Below are 5,339 nucleotides of genomic sequence, written 5' to 3' on the forward strand. Positions count from 1 at the left end.
CTAAAAGATCTTACAAAAATAGCTTGTGCAAAAATATTTGCAGCCCATTTAAACTTCACATGAGTCCTTGCTCATTATTAGGAGCTTGTTATCAGTATTGAAAATATCAATGTGTAGGGTGGAGTGGTTGATAGGTTTGTTTTGGTAGCCCGTGGTCACATGTTCGAAACGTGCCGGAAATCTTTTCCTGTAAATATTGATAGACGTGACCCACTCATGCTTGATCCAAGTTTCCACACTGCAACTTCTAAAATTGCTTCCCCTATGATGACCATTTGTACTTGTTCTAAAATTTATAATGTTCTCTAGGTGAAAACAATGAAGGTCACCAATGTTTCCTCGAGTGTAACCGTGCAAAACATTAAAGAAGTCGCAGAGTGTGTTGCAGGGTGGCTAGGTTGTGGATAAAAACGTGGCGGTGGGGCTCAAAATATTTTCTTAAACACTGGCGGATAGATGAAACGCCAGACGTGATGTTGCACATATGCACACTGCCAGTGATGCCTCACTTTAGATTTTTTTTCTTTGAATATTTGTAGTGGCACTACCAAGTTCATTGATCAGGTGAGAAATGGGTGAATGGTGGCCACAACCTAAAAGATGGAATGCCAGACAAGCAGAGAATTGTTTGATGAAGTAAGTGAACTATACGGCGAGTGTACACACACGGTGGGAGCACCTTGTCGTTGCCATCATATACCATAGTTAATTTGTTCATGACCAGAACCACATTGCTCAAGATTGAGATATGAAAACAAATGGCAGTAAACATGTCGCTATTTGATTTTCATAAAGCATGGAATTATTTTGATCCTTAGTACTGGATCATACAAACATATTATTCTTGAACTTTTAACATGTTGCGTCCAATAACATAGCATCAATCATGAATTTCCTACTGTGTGAAATTATCTTGTGAAGTTGATCTGAGAAATGTTCCGGGAAGGATAGCCCCCACAATACCAATTTATATATCACAGCCAATTTCGTCAAATCTTTGCATGATTCAAGAGTTATTCCCCACTTTATCCTACAACACTAACTGTCAACACAAAAAATGCAAATAAATAAGTTCATCGCCAAGTGAGTGCATTGTATTCATGTTTAAGCCATAGAGGTTCAACATCTTTCTCTAGTACACCTAATGTCAGCAGGAATAATACAAGAAAAGGGAAAGAGAATACAAATGATAACTTGTGAATAGAAGACATCAGGAAAAGAATAGTTAGGACCAAGATTAAGACATGTACCACATGCTACGATTCCTCAATGGGCCACCATGGTGCCGCAGGCAAGCATGAATGTGTGAGGACAAAGGCAACGCGCTCCAACATGTTAGGCACAACTACCGTTGTTGCCACCATGAATTCCTCCGTGTTGTCATCTTATTCTGAAGGCTCTACATAGCACAAGACGACATGGCCACCTAACGCCTAGTTTGCATCTTGGGCACATGGATCCAGTTCTCACTTCATGAGATGTTTGGCCCAAGTGCCCAGTTGCATCATGTGAAAAAGGAATGAAAAAAACCAGATGATGCCACGCCTCAGGCAACAAACCGGGGGCTAGGATAGGCTACGACACATGCAACCCAGTAACTCCTACTCTTGTCACCAGGACACCAGCGAGGCACATCGGAGGTTCGCCCTCCTAATCCTCGGCTCTTGTAGGACTCTGCTAGGCCTATTTAGGTCGTGTGGTTTGTTGAAACCACCACTAGTTGGATGGGTATGTCTAATTCTTGGGCCGGGCTCATTTCTACCTTGTTGCATGTGACGCAAATTCTCTATCTGGCCAAAAGAAGGGCGATTAGCTTGAGAATAGAAGGCGTCTGGAAAGAATCAATTGGTATCAAGTGAAAATAATGTATCGGTATAACTATGGCATGTTGGCCTAGCACGACACCATTCTGTGTAGCATGTTTTGTGTTTGGTCACACATCAGTTTTGGGAGGAGACAAGACACGATTTATAAGGGTAGGGGTGTCCCCTCCTAAGAGGCTAGTCTTTTGGGCCGAGGGGGTCCAAGTTCTCTCATAAGTCGGTGTTGTTTTCCGGTTGGGCCTAGTTGATGCATGTGGGTCATAAAAGCTTATGCTAATGAACCCGGGATTCCGAAACAATTGTTATCAGAGCCAAGGTGGTTAGAAAAAGTCGCGGTGAACTCACGTGTGGTCGGTCATGGCTGGTGGGCTGGAAATGCTGTTGTTAGCGGGCCCAATGTGACTGATGCGTGAGGTGGATATTGTTGTGTTTAGTCCCACATCGGCTGTGGGAAGAGACAGAACACCATTTATAAGGGTGTGGGTGTCCCCTCCTAACAAGCTAGTCTTTGTGGGGGAGGAGGGCCAAACTCCTCTAATAAGTCGGTGTTTTTCTTCGGTTGGGCTTGGTTGATGCATGCGGGTCAAAAACGCTGGAGCTAGCGGACCCGGGATCGCGTAACAACATGCATCCTTATTTTACTGTATGTATTAGCAAGGCCTGTAACATCAATTACTTGGAGCTCGCCGCAGACTTATTCAGTAAGCAGGCATTTCCATCTTGAAATATTTATCCAACTATCTAAAACCCGAGGGAGGCTCGCGTCATGACTCATTTCAATTGTTTATGTGAATGAAGTTATCACAATGAAATCAACAACAGCATAAAAATCCATATATTTCAGAGCCTCTCATTGCTAAACTAAACCAAAACAGAGTCCATTTCGTGTGTGCGTACTCCCTAGATTTTTAAAGAATTGCACCCGCCCAGCAACAAAGGTTCATCATCAGCATCGGCCCATATATAGCAAAGAACGCATCATACAAAAGCGACCAATCCAAACGAACCCGTATATAACACCATAGAGATACGCATCCTCACCCGACCAGTTAGGACCTGGTAGCTAGCCAGGTGCCTTGGTCCACTGAGGCTCCCTCGTCATCTCATTTCACCATTTCTTTCACTCCACATTTGTTAAAATATAGACACAATATTCTCTCTCTGCCTGAGAGAGAAGAATATCGTATATAACTTCCCCGAATGGATTGAAAGACAACAGCTTGTGCGACGAATTCTTATGGCGGAACAATGCCCACTACTAGAATGAAGACGGTCCCTAGTGTACGACTCCTTGCCAAGAGCTTTCCATCGGGCACTCAGGCAAAGTTCAACCTAAACTGAGACCAGGCAAAGTCATCTAATAATGTTTCTCCACATCCTAACGAGCTTCAGGCGATACATGGATTCGAAAATGCTTTTCCATGGATGCATTTCAATAGTTTACGACCCACATAAATCTCCAGTAATTTAAAAAGTAGGAATAGGAGCCATACTTAAAGGCACAAATGCAATGGTGGATTTCTTGCACCCAGAATATATCATGGAACTGTTTCATTAGAAACAAGTGTTCTCAAACAACCACAACATATATAATAAATGCATGTTCATGTTTCAATATATAACAAGTTACCTGAAGGGTAGTAGGCTAGCTAGCAAGTAAACGACGCAGATGGATATGCACTATGCGCTAAAGGTGCTTAGAGAACTTGAGAATGGGAGACATCAGGAAGGAGAGACTTGGAATGATGAAAACACGTGCCGTTCCCTGTGTTTCATTGCATGGTTACAAAATCTTTCTCAGAGGTTTAGAAGAACACACTTGCGGTTTGAGTAATGACGTTGGTCAGTTGACCTTCCAGAATGATTTCGTGGTTATGTTAGCATGTCCATCATTTTTCTACACTAATTTCTATTGCAGGAAATTATTAACATGTCGTTGATCCAAAGACACATCTACATGTCCATGATAAAAATATTTCCTATGAAGTGTCAATAGTCCTGACTCGTTTCTTTGTCAGAGTTTAATAAGAGGAAGATCCCCATGCTAATACAAACAATCTGGGAATAATTTCACCAATTTTGCTCAAAATGTAGTCTGTATTGAAATCTCTAAAAGAACTTATATTTAGGAACTGAGGGAGTAGAATTCATCTCAGATGAAGCCGCTCCAAAATGGGAACAACGTGAAGTTATGTGGTTTCAAAGAAAACACAACGAAATGAACTAGAGGTCATGAAAAAATACATGATACCACAGAAACTAAAATAATGTTCACAGAAGCATTGTAATGTGACACTATCATATGTCTAGAAAAAGAATCGTGGTAATACTGAAGAATCCTTGTAGTATACAAGGGAAGACCTAATACCAGGGGTTGCAATGCCTTGTGTGCCATCACACTACATCTAACCACACCATGTGTATATGAAGACCTAGGCTAGGTGTCGTGCTCCGAACTGCCATGCGTGGTCATTTCTTTCACCAGCATGTCCTCTGCATCGTCAACTTCTTCGATACGCTCAACATGACCCATGACGACATGGGCACCATTTGTGGACCATCGACACCCAAATCGCGTTACAGCCACATGGCTCCATGTGTCTCCACTCTCTCTATCAAAATTGTGCAAAGATAATTCTTTATAATTGCTTTCTCCGATGATTGACAAGCTTGGTAAGGTATCGACGACTCTAATGACTGAAGGCAGGCCTCAGTTATCCTTAGTGTTGGCACTGTTGGCGGTTTCAAACTCGTGGAGTAGACAACTGTAGCTAGGAGAGACGATGAGATATGTCTTGCTGCGGCATGTGCATTTCGCACATGCATGCCTCGTAAGGGCTTGACAATCATCACAGAAGCTTGTATTGCACCCTCTAAATATCTTCTAAAGCAATCTCAAAAGCATGCATTTCACACTTATGGACACGGCTAGAAAAGAAACTGATGACTATAAATAAATATTTTAAGTTGTAATACCGGTATTTTTTGTCCCTACTCATTTTAAAGTACAACTCATAAACACATGCGTAGGCCATGTTAAACAGTACAACCATGACACTAGTGTCACATGGCTCAACCTTGCTGATTGAAAAAGGAAAACCATATGTAAACATGTTGCTATTTCAAATGTCTCTGGAATATTTGTATGCCTTTGTAAAAGTGTACCTAAGCTACATAAATATTTACAGAAAGTTTGACACTGGTTTAAAATCATTTTGAATTTGGAATCAGTGGCAAAGAAATAAACAAAGAAAATAAAACAGAAAATAAAACAAAAGGGAAGAAACTCACCTGAAGCCTACCTGGCGGCCCACTACCGTGCAGCCCATCCCAGCTGGTCCCGCTGTCGTTTTCCTCGCTGGACAGAAGGAAAGGGCGCGTGCTCGCCGCGTGCCAGCCACCTCCTCCATGCCTGGCTGCCCCCTCCTCCCCCTGGATTCCTCCCGTGACGCCACGCATCCCCCTCGACCCCCTCGACCGCTCGCTCATCCCCAACCTCTCTCTGCCCCCCCCCCT

The sequence above is a fragment of the Triticum dicoccoides genome, chromosome 4A (genome assembly GCF_002162155.2).
Source record: "Triticum dicoccoides isolate Atlit2015 ecotype Zavitan chromosome 4A, WEW_v2.0, whole genome shotgun sequence".
Taxonomy (NCBI): Eukaryota; Viridiplantae; Streptophyta; class Magnoliopsida; order Poales; family Poaceae; genus Triticum; species Triticum dicoccoides.